The 15,879-nt window shown below is 47.2% G+C and overlaps 1 protein-coding gene and 3 long non-coding RNA genes across 6 annotated transcripts in view; 1 reads left to right on the forward strand and 3 right to left on the reverse strand.

Annotated features, from left to right (window-relative positions):
- Window positions 1-15,879, reverse strand: part of LOC134482155 (uncharacterized) — a 175,220-nt gene that overhangs the window by 64,548 nt on the left and 94,793 nt on the right. The window lies entirely within an intron of this gene.
- The window catches only part of LOC108352943 (uncharacterized), a 23,405-nt gene continuing 7,526 nt past the window's right edge, over window positions 1-15,879 (forward strand). The window contains exons 1-2 of one of the 2 annotated variants that reach the window (XR_005494353.2): window positions 1-137; window positions 6,729-6,796. This is a non-coding gene — a long non-coding RNA (uncharacterized LOC108352943). Of the gene's footprint in view, window positions 138-4,041; window positions 4,338-6,728; window positions 6,797-15,879 lie in introns of those variants that run through there. The other variant, XR_005494352.2, reaches the window with a different exon arrangement.
- LOC134481991 (uncharacterized) lies at window positions 5,783-8,834 on the reverse strand. Of its 2 annotated transcripts, none has more exons than XR_010057957.1 (2): window positions 7,815-8,834; window positions 5,783-5,999 (listed from the first exon to the last, which is right to left on the reverse strand). It is a non-coding gene; the product is annotated as an uncharacterized LOC134481991 (long non-coding RNA). The 2 variants fall into 2 exon arrangements; XR_010057958.1 differs by having other exon boundaries at window positions 6,691-8,834.
- Window positions 9,120-15,879, reverse strand: part of LOC120097108 (uncharacterized) — a 20,920-nt gene continuing 14,160 nt past the window's right edge. The window contains exons 3-4 of the long non-coding RNA XR_005494351.2: window positions 10,752-10,884; window positions 9,120-9,302 (exon numbers count right to left, since the gene is read on the reverse strand). This is a non-coding gene — a long non-coding RNA (uncharacterized LOC120097108). The remainder of the gene's footprint in view (window positions 9,303-10,751; window positions 10,885-15,879) is intronic.

Below are 15,879 nucleotides of genomic sequence, written 5' to 3' on the forward strand. Positions count from 1 at the left end.
CTGGGAATCACTACTAAATATAAAATCAGTTGAACATCAGGCAACTATAAGGAAAAATATTCAAAGAGGAAACCAACAGGAAATTCCAACATGGGTGGAAACATTTAAAAGTGGAAGGAGAGGAGTGATTCCACAAAGTGAGTTGACCTCTGACCTCCACGTGCACTCCCCAGCATGCACGTCCCATCTCCCAAATCATTAAAAAAGAAACAGAAAGAAGGGGGGGGGCAGGGGCAGTTTCCATTTCCATTTGTAATAGCTACCTTGAAATATTATTTACATGTTTTCAAACCTTTTAATAGCTTCCAGATACATTTAGAAATAACAAAAGGGGTAAAAAAAAATATGACAGGTTCGAATGTATCCTTGCTCCCTTGGAACATATCCCTGAAATTGTGGCAAATCTATGCGGAGGGGTCGCCTGGGCTGGGCACAGCCTTTGCCAGGCCATTCCCCTCCCATTCACACATCTGTTGGATGAACAGAGTCATAGACAGGCCACTGAGCCAGCTCATGGTCAGCTGGCAGGGGCTGTGAGAGGAGGGACTCTGCATATCTGTTGCAAGGGCTGAATTAGGTTGAGGAGCAAGGGATCGTCCCAGTGGGACGCATCAGCAATGGCGGGTTGCAGGTGGAGGAATCTATGTTTTCATGAGCTACAGTGAGGGTGGGGCTCATAAACTTAGCATTCTAAGCATCCGGAAGCCTTGGAAACAAAGCCCTGAGAGTCCCAGGGTGCTGCATGAAGTTAGAGATCCAGGAATTTGTGTTTGTTTTTCTCTCAGCCTTGTGGTCCTCACTTTCCCCATGGAGCAGTGGGGACTGGCTCTAAACTTTAATGCAAAGACTGAGCGACCATCTGTTATTTAAAAATGTTTGGAATCTGAAGCATTTGCATTTTGGACTTCTATTGATTTTGGAACATGTAGATATGTACACAGTATATCCACAATGATATCTTGGGGGTAGGATCCAAGTGTAAATGTGAAATTCTTTATACCTCATATTGACCACGTATACATGCAGCCTGAAGATGGGTTTGCGTAGCGTTCGTTTTTCTTCGATTGAAAAGAGATTTTTTTTTCCTCTGTAGAACATAGCCTGATCATGATCTCCTCTGCTTCTAAACTCCTCCCAGCTTCTCGCCCCTCCCCTTCCATCTGGGTCCGCCCACTTTCTGTCTCTCATTAGGAGACAAACAGGCTTCTGCGGGACAAAAGTAAAATAAAGTATAAGGAGATAAAACAGATACCAGCACCGCAGAATAGGACAAAACAACCAAAGAGAAGGAAAGGAGCCCAAGAAACCTCACGAGAGACAGACAACCACGGAGACCCACTCGTGTGCACACTCAGGAAGCTCATAAACACACAAACCTGGAATCCATAATATATACTCAAAGGACCTGTAGGGTTTTCTAAAAATTAAGAAGAGCAAAAAAGCCTTTACATGACATTATGAGACAAGGGACCTTCAAAGATGCTGTTGAGTTTGTTTTCTGTTGGCCGCTTACTCTTAAGAGTAGTTTGTTTCCCCAGTGAGACTCCCTTTGGGAAAACTGAATTTTCATTTGCAAGTGGTTATTAGTTGGAGCTAGTTCCTGGGTTAGGGATGGGTGCAAGGGTCCGCTTTTCCTTTCAGCTCTATCTGTAAAGATCTGCGCATGCCCCGCACCTGCTGCCTCCGTTTCAGTGAGTTCACCTGTGCGTCAGTCCTACACATTGCTTTAGCATTCATTTATTCATGAAATAAAGTTTCATGCTGTGGAATTTCCCATTCATAATGTGGTATCAATGCTCAAAAAAGTGTTTTGGATTTTGGAGCATTTTGAATGATGTTGTGGTCAGAGATGCTCAATCCGCATTTGATGAGAAGCAGACTTTGTCTTCAACAGAGACACCTTCCAATATAAAAACAAGACCCACCTCTCAAGGAACTGAGTCCCAGATACAGTCCCAAACACCCCGGCAATCCACATGAGCCTTGAAGTCCCCCTTGACCCCACTCTGGTTGTGGGCCAGCAACCCTGAGTGGGTTTGGTAGCCATTGCTCTTTCTGCCCTGTCATTGGCTTCTCACCTTTCTTTCATCCTCTTTCTTTCTTTCTTTCTTTCTTTCTTTCTTTCTTTCTTTCTTTCTTTCTTTCTTCCTCTTTCTTTCTTTCTTTCTTTCTCTCTTCCTTCCTTCCTTCCTTCCTTCTTCCTTCCTTTCTCTGTTTTATGTTTCTATCTCCTCTTGTTTGACATTTTTATAATAGAGCACCCATATTTCTTTAGAAGGCAAGTGCTTAATTCAGCAGATAATGGATATATGAGGAGGGGCGAAGGGAGGGGAATAGAGAGGTTGACTCCATGTTTCTTGCTTAAGAAAAGAAGCCACTCCCAGGTCAGAGTATCTGAAATGTTTGGTGGTTGAATCAGTTGACTTTAGTACTAAAAGGGAAACCTAAAACAAACCCCAATAAGTGATTGCTGTGTGCTCCTTGCATGTGTTTGAGGATTAATAGTGCCAGTAGTTCATCCTGTGTGGTCACAGCACCCTGCATTCATTTAGTTGGAGAAGAATCTCCTCTTGACTTTGTATAGTTGACCCTCAGTATTCCAGGCACATGTATAAATCCGAGATGATAAAGTCCTTTATAGAAAAGGATTTTGTATTTGTACACACTCAAGACAATGCTGGCTTGTGGGGTTTGGAAGGAAAGAGAAAGCCTTATTATTTATAATGTGCCTTGGCACTGGTTTGACCGAGTGGAAGAGCCATTCAGGTGATGGGGGTGTTTCTGAGAGAGAAGTGGCCTGGACAGAATGTGGTGTGGAGTGTTCTGGCTGCTCTGGGTGTGTATGGGAGCTCTGGGCACTGGGTTTAGGAAGCATTCAGTAGAAAGGTTGCCTAGGACCGTGGTGGTCTGATGTAGGTGGCTTTGACCTGCTGGTTTGAATAGGTTGTGTTCAATCTCTTTGGCTTCAGGGAGCTGGGAGAACTGTAACCGGGGACAGGATGTACACATGGTGTTAAGGCTGTTTACCTGCCTGTCCTGTGCTTAATGTCCTGGGGAGAGAGAACTGGAGACAGGAAAACATGTTTTGGAGATGACCAACAATTCTGGAGACACACTGGAGGGTGGATGGGGTGCTTCTCTTTTGTTAGGGATCTCAAAACAGAAAACGTACAATTTCATGAGCTCCCTTCTACAACTGAATGTTGACTCAATCCAAACTTGTTTCCTAGAAATGACCACATTGTGAATTAGCTTCCTTCCCATTCAATTATATGAAAAAGATTATTTAACTCTGTTGTACCTATAATATAACGTGGGCATTTCCCCGGAGTATGGGCTTCAATCACCATAAATATCTTGCAAGGGAACCTGGCCAGTCAGCTTCTCACAGGTCACCACAGAGCTTGCGAGTTACAGGCACAGGAAATCAACATTTTGAGAAGTGAAAACTAATTGCCAGAGGGATCTAAGATGTTCGTGGTTTAGAGAATTATAGGCAGCAAGGGCTTTTAGGAGCCATCCCATCTGATCTCCCAATACCTCATGGAGCAATTGGACTCAAGTTCAAAGCCAAAAACAGACAGCTGAGGAGCAGGGACCTCAATCTGAGCATCTGGGTTTTCAGCAGCTCCACCTTGCCACAGTGAACCGGAGCACTAGGAACATCAAACACGATGAGTAATCAAGAAAGGTAATGTTCAATGACGAGGAGCCAGGAGCTGGTGAGCTAACAGTCGAGCTTATATTTAGACTGAAGTCTGTTCCCTCTGTCATTAGCTGATCCTAAAAGGTGTGGAGACAGCTGCCCATCACTGGGACACAACCTAGGTACACTTAATCCTTGTGAAGGAGGGGCTGCGGAGAAAAACCAGCTTCGCCAATCCCACAGTATGGTTTCCAGCGCCATAACCCCTTCGTCTGTAAGCTTTCAAGGGACAGGAAAGAATTAGAAGATTTTAGAGAGAAAGATCAATACGAGAAAAACTTGGAAGAACTCGAAAAGGTCAAGCTGAGGGCTGGGCACAAGTGGTAACGCTTGGATCGTTATAAAGGCTGGTTATTGACGTCACACAGGGGAGGAGTGAGGCTGAGAAGCTTCCCTGTGCGCAAGCGCATTGAGCAAATAAGCGGTGATGGGAAATACCCAGCCCTGCATGGGGACGGGGTCGGGGATGGGCGCTCCTGGGGCTCAGCAGGAAGTTTCAGTGAACTGTGGTTTTCATTGTCATGTCCTGCCCTGTTATGTCAGACCTGCGGAAAAGCTCCTGTTTCAGGAACTATTTCCTGTTTTGGGACCTTTCATAGGAAAATAAGAAAATGCAGCCTCTCCTTCTGTGGTAGGACTGCGGAGCGGCTTAGCTTTGTTAAGGAGACCTTGTACCTTGCAGTGAAGTCGAGTGTATCTTGTCATAATTTCATTCTTTTATTATGTTAGTGTTTGTGTACGGGTTTGTGGGTGGGGTCTGGTGCCCATGGAAGTCAAAAGGAGCCATCCGCTTCTCTAGAGCTGGGGTTGCAGGCAGTTGTGTGCTGCCTGACCCCGGGTGCTGGGAACTGAGCTCAGGACCTCTGCAGTAGCAGTGCGCACTCTAACTCCAGCGGTCCAGCATGGTCCAGTACATGCTCCTTGATAAAGGGAACCAATTATTACCATGAATTAGGACTACGTATTAGTCCTATAAAAGTAATCCGTGGTCCCTGGGTGAAAGCTTCACAAGTTGGCACCTTCCCAGCCTGCTGTGCTCCATCCCGGACGGAAAGCAAGAATGAAAGCAGGCAGTCTTGGCTGTGGTTGGACGGTGGACCTCACATAGCTGCTAACCTTCCTGAACTCTGTGACTTCAGGCTGAGTTGGAAAGCAGGTCCAACCTGTCACGCTGGGAGGAGAGTGTGCTCTCTTGTTCTTAGAGTGTCTGGAGATTGCTTTGGGGTTAATGTTTGACTTCTGTTCTTTACTGTTTTAGGCCTCAATTTCCCCACATACGTAAGGGAGAGAGAGAGAGAGAGAGAGAGAGAGAGAGAGAGAGAGAGAGAGAGAGAGAGAGAGAGAGAGAGAGAGAGAGAGAAAAGACACTTTCTCATAAACACAAGTAGTGTAGACTCTTTCTTTTGGAGAGGAAGACAAAATGGTGAAAAATTCAAGGTCCATAGCATGTGACCCAATAAACACAATGCAAGCCACTAGCACAGGTCACACAGATGTTATTTTATCTAATAGCCACATAAAACCTAGGTATTAATTTTAATACCATGTTTCATCTTATCTAATACAACTCAGGCATTTTAACAATAGATTTTTAAGTAAAATATTTTATATTGTGTGTGCGTGAGTGTGTGAATGTGTGTGTGTGAGTGTGCTACTGTGTGTGTGGGGCTAGAGGACAACTTTTGAATATTGGCTTCTTCTACTGTGAATAATATTCTTCTACTGTGACTTTGGAATTAAACTCAAGCTACCAGGCTTTCCAGGCAAATACCTTTACCTGCTGACTTGTCCCACTAGCCCACAATTGGTATTTTAAAAATCAGTGCTAGACTAGAGAGGTGGCTTGTCCCTCTCCCAGAAGATCCTAGTTTAGTTCCCAGAACCCACACTGGGAGGGTCACAAATTTCTGTAACTTCAATTTCAGGGGCTCTGATGCCTCTGGGCCCCCTCTGGCCTCTATGTGTACTTGCACTCATTTGAGATACACACATGCACACACACACACACACACACACACACACACACACACACACACATACACACACAAATAAATAAAAATAAATACAATTTCAAAATTGTTAGTGTGGTATGTTATATTCTTTTCTCTATACAAATCATCAAAATCTGTATTTTACAACACCGCACATCTTAAGAGATGAAGCAAACTTAAGGTAGCTCTGTGTGGCCAATATCTTCTCTGCTGGGAAGGATAGCTCTAAAGAAAGTTTGACTTAACCTGGAAAGTCATTGCTTTTAAGACTACTCAAACAGTCTGTGAATCAGTTTCCACATCTGTAAAATGGAATGAAAACAGTAGTAACCATAGGGGCAGAGATGTGTGCGAGCATATTTTAAGACCCTAGTGTGAAGCCGAGTGTGGTGGCACACACCTTTAATCCCAGCACTTAGGAGGGGGCAGAGGCAGGCAGATCTTTGAGTTCATGGCCAGCCTGGTCTATAGAGCCAGTTTTAACACAGTCAGGGCTACACAGAGAAACCCCGCTACAAACAAGTAAACAAATAATTAAAACCCCACTGTAAGCTTATTAGTCTATACGGTCCATATTTACAGTTTTGGCAAAAGTGTATAAGATCAAAGTGTTAACTTTCCTCAAAACGTGGAAATTCTACACTAAGTAAAATAGAGTTCAGCTTAGGGCTTAGATCCCTTTTGTCTTCTTATGGAAGTCATTTGGTAGCCCAAACCAGGAGAGCATACTCGAAATATGCCTATTTCTATGGCATCCTTGTTCTATGATTTCAAATGTTGAGTGGCTTCTCCTGGGCTCCCTGGGCAGGGGACAGGAGGAACCCTTCTCCGTGGGCACCCACCCATCCTCCTCCTTCCTTATTGAAGCTAGACAGCTGAGACAGTAAGGCAGCTATCGGGACACTATGGGATTAAATCACTGGTAAAAGTGCACACATTTAGATACTGGGGAGCAGAATTCTGATTCCGGAGCTTTAAAAGAAATACTAAAACCTTGTTTAAACTGGAATTTCTTGCATTTGTTTTCTAAGGCCAAGTCCAAGGCTGCCAATGGAACCAGCTGCAAGAGAAAAAGAATACCAGGAGAGGCAAGCACGTGGTAAGCCTTTGCAGCGAGGATTCATGGGCTTGGCTCCAGGGGCCAGCGTTGGGAGGGGCAGCGGGGTGGGAGCAGAGCTTGAGAGAGGGCTTTGGGTGTCTACACCCTACCCCCCCACCCTCCCCACCCCCTGTGTTCAGAAGCCTGGAGATTGTCTCTGGATCAGAGAACCACAAGGCAGGTAGCAGTTTAGAATTTGTCATTTCGAGGCAATGTCTTATCAATGGGCAACGAATCCTGGGTGCAGCTTTTAGGGGTGAAATGTGGAATGGGTGGGATCTAAACACTACAAACCTGCTTGTTTGGGCTATTTTCAAAGTCACTAGTGGAGATCCGAATTTAGCGGTGGTACTTTTGAGCTACAGAATCTCAGGCCCCAGCAAAGAAAGAGCCCACAAAGAGATGAACACATAGATGGCATCTTTGACCCATTAACCAAGGATTTTCTTGCCTTATCTTAAGTGAGGTGTGGGACCATGTGATCTTCCAGATCCCAGAACCAATTTTTGGAGCATTCTCATGGTGGCAGGCAAGTGTACCATTGTCTAGCCTCATTTGTGTGTGAGGACCCTGAAGTCCACTGTTGGTAAGCATTCCCCAGGTTCCCCACAGGGTGATGGCTACGGCCTCCAGTATGGACCCCAATGGGCAAAGAAGGGGAGTCATGTTTACTCAATGCTGTTCCAAAAATGAAGTTAAAATTTCTCCACTGCACATAGGCAGAGCCCAGGTTAGTGGCATTAAGTGTAAGAATTTCAGAATGCTGTTGTAGTCCTGGAGAGGTAGCTCAGTTGATAGAGTGTCTGGCTACTACGCAGGTCCTACCTTCCATCCCTAAAACCACCTAAAATACAGCGTGGTGGCAGGCAGAGCTAACTCCGGCTCTGGGAAGGTGCAGGCAGGAGGACCAGAAAGTTACTTTCTTCTTTTTTTTTTTTTTAATTTTGTTTTAAAAGGATTGGCTTAGTTTTTAGTTACATGTTTGCATGTGCGCCTGCCTGGGTTATGTGCACCTCACCTGTGTAGACACCTTCAGAGGCCTGAGGGCATCAGATTCCCCCAAAATTGGAGTTGCAGGTCATCATGTGATGCCTCATGTCGGTGCTGGGAACCAAACTGGGTCTTCTACAGGAGCAACAAATGCTCTCAACTGATGTGCCACCTCTCCAGCTCCCACTTCGTATTATTTTACCGTACTCTGATTTAACCTTGGCTTGCACCTGCAGCAAGAGCTACACCCCCAGCGTCGTTGCTTTTTTTTTTTTTTTTTTTTTGCGTCGTTGCTTTTTATGTTAACATAGAGTCTCACCAAGTTGTTCACCCTTTAATTTGCTCAGTGGTCCAGGGTGGCTTTGAACTTGAGATTCTTTGTCTCATCCTGCAAAGTAGCTGCAATTACAGGCTTGGGGACAGCCTGATGCTAGGAGTGATTTGCGCTGCCAAAACGAGAGGTCACCACGGGAAGATGAGTGAGGTTGAGCTAGCACACTACACTCACACCCACAGGCTGATTCCGAACTCCTTCCAGATACTGACCACGCTTAGGAAAACATGCTCAGAACTCATCCCGAAGGTCTTTTCTCTGTGGCTGTAGAAACTGTGCTGCCTTGCTCACCACTGATTTCCTCCAGGGCTTAAAGGATACTCTACTCTGGATTTGCATAAATTTGCATGACTGATGAGGTATCTCTGAAGAACCCACACACTCAGAGACCCAAGGCATAGGGACAAGCATCTCTTCAACATCACGCCACACTGATTTTTCAGGTCTGGGCGTCGAGTCTTATTTCCGATGAAGGTCTCAGTCCTGGTTGTCTACGAAGCTCATTTTCAATAGCGAGTATCAGTGGAGTCCCAGCGCCCACCTTGGAGAGCGTACTTAAGAAACACTCTCCGGTTTGCTTGCCATTGTCCCTGTTGGTATTCAGTCTAAGCTCCACCCCCACAGCTACCTGGCAACAGGCAAGTATGCTCCGCCCCACAGTTGCCTGGCAACAGCCAGGTATGCCTGACTATAAAGGGGGCTGCTTGCCCCCTCCTCTCCCCTCCCCTCCTGTCTCCTCTCCTCCCCCCTTCCCTCTCTCCTCTCCTCTCCCCTCCCCTCCCCTCCTCTCCCCTCTCCTCCCCTCCCCTCCGCTCCTCTCCTCTCCCCTCCCCTCCCCTCCCCTCCGCTCCTCTCCGCTCCTCTCCCCTCCCCTCCTCTCCGCTCCTCTTCCCTCCCTTCCCTTCCCCTCGCCTATCCCCTCCCCTCCTCTCCCCTCTCCCCTCTCTTCTCTTCCCCTTTGTCCCCTCTCCCCCCATTCCCTCCCCCCAATCCCTCCACGTGCCCATGGCCAGCCTCCTTTACTTCTCTTCTTCTCTCATTAAACCTCTCCACATGGAACCATGTTGGTTGGGTGTGTTCTGTCTGGATGCGAGCTGAGATTTAAACTCCAACTGTAAAGTCTGATCTCTTCTTATGGTCATTATCTAGAGAATATTCCCCTCTGAAAGGAGGGAGGTTTACCTAAAAAAAAAAAAAAAAAGAGTTTAAAAGTCTTAGTCTTAAAAACTTGTCTGAATTGTAAAATAAACCGTTCTGGAGGTTCCTTGAACTCCTTGGCCCTGAGAGCGTCTATATTTGCCTGTTCTGGAACTCGTTGTTCTTTGCCTGTGACTCCATGTCCATTTGTCCCTGGCTCCAGCATTTCAGAGGACTCGGTGGCCTTGTTTTCCAGACTGGAGTTTAATTGGGGAGTTAATTGTCTGAGTGAGGACACGTAAGCCTGGTTGAATTTGGGGGCGAAGCCTGTGGTCTCCGTTCCGGTTCAACGGATAAGAAAGCTTTTGTGAGTCTTTGTTGATTTTAACATAAGCAGATGCTGTGTATGACAGAGGGAGCAAGCCAGGGAGAGCGGCCTGTAACCAGATCATGTTGAGCTGAGATAAATACACAAGATCTTTTATCTCTTTGTAATAACTTGGCCTAGGAGGACCTGGGCCCGAGCTGTGAGCTGCTCATTTGAGCTGCAAGCAGGCCTTTGAGCTACCAAGCAAAACAGGAAGGGCTGAGGGTCCATTCTCTCGCCCTTGGCCCCCAAACACTGTTTCTGATTAGCATGTGCTTCTTAGATTGAATTCATAAGCACTTGAATAATTTATTCTTCTCATTCCTGAAATTCTTTAGTGCGATATTTTCAAAAGTTTCTTTCTTTTCAATACACATAACCCAGACTACTGGACGGCTTTCCCTAATTCATTGTTTCCAAGGCAACCAAAGGAAGGATTTATTCAAGTCCAGCTACAATAACCTTAATGGAAACGTGTGACATCACTAAACATTGGGTTTCCATCTCTGGACTTCTGAAAACTGTCTCCCAACGTCACCTTTCTAAGGCATAAACAGGTCACAGACATTTTGCTGTGCACTGGCTGCCCACACACCACATCCTAGTGAGTGTCTAGGCTAGTGTCTCAACTTTAGCACCACCAGCTTTGGGTCCAAACATCCTCTGATGTAGGGCTACCCTAGGCATTATGGGATATGGAACAGCAGCCCTGACTTCCTCCACAAAGCCAGCAACACGTTTCCACTCGTGCTACAGCTACCAAAACATGTCTAGACATGGCTAAGTATCCCTTGGTGGTAGAAGTTGAGGATCAGGACAGGTTGAGGGCTACTGGGTGGGGGGTTCTGCTGACATTTAGCTGACATTGCCTCTTTAAGCTGAGGAGTTTCTATACTGGCAACCGAGGACACTCAGCTCCCAGCTCACAGTGACCACCACCTCCTGTCAAGCCCCTTCTCATATGGAATGTCTGTTGTTCTCCATAGCCATCTCCAAATGGGCACATAACTAGGAGCCACAGTCATTAACATGTTGTACTTGATCTTACAAAAGCTTTTCTAGGACTCTGGATTACTGGTCCCAATTTGTCTGCCTTGGCACCTGGTCCAGTTACATCTAGTTCTTACCACTTCCTTCTGCTATACATCCTTCTGCAGTGGTCTTTTTCCAGATGCGTCTGGTCTCTACTGGCGCAGAGAACCTTAAGCCTTGCCTTAGACACACACCGGCTGTCACCTTGTAGGGGCCCTGGGAGTCCACCTGGAGTGCAAACGTAAATGTTTAAACATTGTAAAGCAAGCATGTACACTGTAAGGCACACTCTGTCCTGGCCTCCCATCTTGACATTGGGTGAGACCTCCTGAAGCCTACCTATGGGGCACAGAGTTGACAGTCAGAAGTGCGCACATTGGCCAGGTGTAGTGACACAGACCACACCTTTTCACTACTTGTGGGACATTCCATTACAAAGAGTTATCAAGGACCTGTCTGAGGGTTTGGGCTTGTGCCAGGTGAATGCAGGGTCAAAGAGGCCTCACTGTCCTCTGGGTTCAGTAGACACTAGCAGAAGGCAGCAGCAAGTCTATGGCTGGACATCTTAACAAAGCAGGGTTCCCACCACAGTTGGGAAAGAGGGGGTGGTCACTTGAGTCAGCTGGGAAAGGGGGATGTGGTCCGTGCTGTGGTGTGATTAATGTCCTTGTTTAGGTCTGTGATCGCTCATGATTACAGAGTGGTCTTGTTTTCCTCTCTTTCTGTCCTACACACAGAGGGGCCTTGTCTGTCTGCTGCCGTGTTCTGTGAGAGCATTTATATTTAACTGGAGTCCACTGCAGCCCACCTGGTGTGGGGCAGCTCCTCAGACCTCAGGCCTGCTATGCTACACTGCTTCCCGCTCTCCTCCTCCTGAATGGCAAGGAGGGCTGGGTTTGAAGAACACAGGCCTCAGAGGCAGAGGTGGGGTGAGCTCACACTCACTGTGCTCCTACTGATGACTCCTAGCTCCCTGGTGTTCCTTTGTCCTGTGAAAAAGGCCAAACGTGCAGAAGTGTGTACCACACCACATACCGAGCTAGCTCTGGCCCTTGACTGATGCTGGCAGTGAGATGCAGTCTTAAGGAGGGTGCATTACACATCTTGCAAGCAGATTCAGCTGTTTGAGCAGAGTATCCCAGGGGCCCAGGTCCCCCAACCTCTGTCCCTTTGTTTCTTACTTCATGAGGAACAGCACTGTCCGGAAGTGACCACAGGGGAGCATGCTAAAAGGGTGGGCCTAGCACCCTCTGGGCCTAGTCCAACAGGGTCTGTTACTGCTAAAGTCTGCTGAGGCCCACTCCTGATACTGACTGCCCATGCCTGGTCTCTTGGTCTCCTGTCCGTGCAGCTGCTTGTCACTACTCCCAACAGTCACTGAGCACATGGGCAAGACGGGGTTAAGCTTAAATGTCGAGAAAGTGGGAATCTGTTCAACAACATTTCTAACCCCTCAAGTGTGTGTGTGTGTGTGTGTGTGTGTGTGTGTGTGTGTGTGAAGAATCTTCCTTTCTGAGTATGATGCCATATGTCTACTATCCCAGCACTTGGGAGACCCAGATGGGAGGATTAAGAGTTTGAGGCTAGCCTGGGTTATATATCAAGCCCTCGTCTTAAGAAGATGCAAAGGATGAGGATGGGGGTGGCAGTAGGGTGTTATGGGGATAGGGCGGATGGGGTGAGGGTAGGGTGGGGGTTGGGTTGGGGTAGGGTAGGGTAGAGGTAGGGTGGGGTAGGGTGGGGGTTGGGTTGGGGTAGGGTAGAGTAGAGGTAGGGTGGGGTAGGGTGGGGTTGGGTTGGGGTAGGGTAGGGTAGAGGTAGGGTGGGGTAGGGTGGGGGTTGGGTTGGGGTAGGGTAGGGTAGAGGTAGGGTGGGGTAGGGTGGGGGTTGGGTTGGGGTAGGGTAGGGTAGAGGTAGGGTGGGGTAGGGTGGGGGTTGGGTTGGGGTAGGGTAGGGTAGAGGTAGGATGGGGTAGTGTGGGGGTTGGGTTGGGGTAGGGTAGGGTAGAGGTAGGGTGGGGTAGGGTGGGGGTTGGGTTGGGGTAGGGTAGGGTAGAGGTAGGGTGGGGTAGGGTGGGGGTTGGGTTGGGGTAGGGTAGGGTAGAGGTAGGATGGGGTAGTGTGGGGGTTGGGTTGGGGTAGGGTAGGGTAGAGGTAGGGTGGGGTAGGGTGGGGGTTGGGTTGGGGTAGGGTAGGGTAGAGGTAGGGTGGGGTAGGGTGGGGTTGGGTTGGGGTAGGGTAGAGGTAGGGTGGGGTAGGGTGGGGTTGGGTTGGGGTAGGGTAGGGTAGAGGTAGGGTGGGGTAGGGTGGGGTTGGGTTGGGGTAGGGTAGGGTAGAGGTAGGGTGGGGTAGGGTAGGGTAGAGGTAGGGTGGGGTAGGGTGGGGTTGGGTTGGGGTAGGGTAGGGTAGAGGTAGGATGGGGTAGGGTGGGGGTTGGGTTGGGGTAGGGTAGGGTAGAGGTAGGGTGGTGCTGTGGTTTGCCCTGGAGTTATCTGTATTTTGATGCTAATTCCACTGCCTCTAGGACAGCTGCCTAGTCACAATCTCGGGAATCAGGTGATTTGATCAGAACCTTCTCCCCATTGAGTTTGTAAAGTATAGGTGAGGGGCAGGTACAGGATAGAAGGAGGCCTGTCATTGGAGGAGAAGGAAGGATGGGCGGGAGAGAAGTTTGAAGGAAGAGGAGGAGACGGGGAGAGAGGGGCAGAGGAGCCGTGGCAGGACAAGATGGCAGGCGACGTTAAGATTCTGCTCTGTAAAAAAAAAAAAAAAAAAAGATTCTGCTCTGTGTATTTGCAGGTTGTTATTAATGTTCTCAAGGGATGGATGGTACCAGGCTTTGTATGTTTAAGTGGGCAATTATATCTTATCAATTGGGTCAAAGGTTATTGTGTTGTGTGTTCTTTTATGTGGGGGGTTGAGTGTCGGAAAGTGTGTCTGGGCTGTGTTTCCGCCAAGATATCTAGCAGATATCTGGGCACCACAGTGAGGACCTAGAGGGTAAAAGACAATATTTTTTTATTTTTATATTTTTACAACAACAGGGTGGGATAAAGTGGGGTAGGGTAGGGTAGAGGTAGGGTGGGATAGGGTGGGGTAGGGTGGGGTGGGAGTCAGGGGGGGATGGGAGGGGTGAGGAGCAGGACCAGCTGAAGCACATCACCTTAGGCAATTAATCACCTTAGGCAATTACACCCCATGGCTCCAGTTCCGAGCTCAAGATGCAGTAAGATTTTATCAGGGGCTGGGGCTGTCGGTGTAAGCGCAAGTGTGTGACTGACCCACAGAAAGGACATTCATCCTCCAAGTATCTTCTGGTATGGAAACATCAAATCTTTACATTTTGATGAAAAATCTGTTAATGTATACGTTTTATTATTAAGAAACTTGGAAGAACGTGACCCACCAAAATCAATCAGACCCAAGTGTCTGTACAGCTCAGTGGCTCCTGTACAGGTACTGTACTCCACAGGCATTCAGAACGGAAGCTGTGCAGGGCCACATCAAAGCTTGCACACTCAGTGTCAAATACATGTGTGCACATATCTACCACCCAAACCCAAAATTTAGAAATGGAAAAACGATTAGTTTTACCTCCTCTTTCGTAACTTAAGCTTGTTACCTGTGGTCCTTTCCTTAGCCTGTCTTCTGTTACGCTGCGCCCACATGTATGTATGTGTATGTATGTTTACACAGATACATGCATTGAATGAGAGCATTTCTTACTCTCTAGCGACAACAAGCGAGAACACAGGTTTTCCTTCCTGAGATTGTGTGGCCTCACCTTATTACACATTCTAAGTCTGTCCTGCACATTTTCAAACTTCACTTTTTACTTTAGAGCTGAGAAATATTTCATTTTTATATGAACCACATTTTCATTATCCAGTCATCCATTGATGGACAACTGCTTTATTCATCCTGTGGTGAATAAAGCAGTGGGTTTTTTCTTTCTTTTTCTTTTTTTAAACATAATAATGTAGCATAATAATGAGTTCCAGATCTGCTTGGGATTATTTTACAGAAAACTAACTTTATTTTTTTTTTTCAGCCAGAGCAGAGGTAGGATTTACTATCCTTTAGTCTTTTCCAAAACACTACGTGCACCTTAGCATCTGATGGAATGCTAGCCGAGGAGCAATTGTGCCAGAGGCTGAGGGTGCGGGGACTTAGGCCAGCCCTTGTTCTCTGGAGCTGCAAAGTGGAGATGCCGGGGTGGGGGGAGTGGGCGATCTGACAGCTCCTGTAGGCTCCCCTGGTCAGGCTGGAGACAGCAGGTGTCTCTCTGATGAACGGAACCAGTGAGATGCCGTGGGGTCTGAGGAGGTGTCCCCGAGAGGGAACAGAGGCCGTGGGAACGGCAGTCCTACCTTCTGACAAGCTCAGCTCCTGGATGCAGTGAGGAGCATAAAAGTCAACCAAGCACAGCTTTTGATGCCATGCGGTGCCCGGGGACGCAGGGGTGACAGCGCCTCGCTCTCTAAACACGCTCAGGCTATCCATTCGCTGCCTTATGGTTTTGGTCAGCAGTATCTCTCTCTCCCTATGCTTTTCTGTCCAGGGAGTGTTTGTTTTAGTTTCTTTTACTCCTTTAGACTTAATCTGTTGTCTTTAGATTTCCTTTCTGTTCCTTTCTGTGAAACCTTGGGTTTTTCTCTCCACCTTTTCCTGTTGTTCTCAGTGCTTTGGGCTGCTCAGTTCTCATCGTCTGTGTTCTTTCATCTCAGCCGACGTGGAATCCATTACAGTTCGATTAATCCCCAAGACAGTCATGTGTTCTGTTCCTCTGCATCAGACCTCATCCACCTCAGTGAGGTCTTTAATTAGGATTTAGCTTATTTTTAAAGACACTGCTGACCGAGGTGTCCGAATTTGCATCATAACAAAAAGTCACACATTTTTGAGTGATGTGTCTGATTGAAGCCTAGACAGATCGTTGCTGGTGGCTGTTTCTGTGCAGATACTTAAAACCAACCATCAGAATCTGCCCGGCAGTTTTAGCGATGGGCTTGATTGAAGCAGAAACCCTCAGATATCTTAGAAAAATCCCAACTCTTAAAATTAATTCTGTTTTGAAGCCTCATCCCCAACTTTCCAACAGTAACAGAAATTAATAGATTCTGCAGGCCTGGTGTGTGCTCATTCCTTCTCTGAGTGAATGTAAACATGAACTCATTTCCTCCTTTGTAAAAAAACCCCACAAGGGAGAGGCTGTTTTTGTCCT

The sequence above is a fragment of the Rattus norvegicus genome, chromosome 15 (genome assembly GCF_036323735.1).
Source record: "Rattus norvegicus strain BN/NHsdMcwi chromosome 15, GRCr8, whole genome shotgun sequence".
Lineage (NCBI taxonomy): Eukaryota > Metazoa > Chordata > Mammalia > Rodentia > Muridae > Rattus > Rattus norvegicus.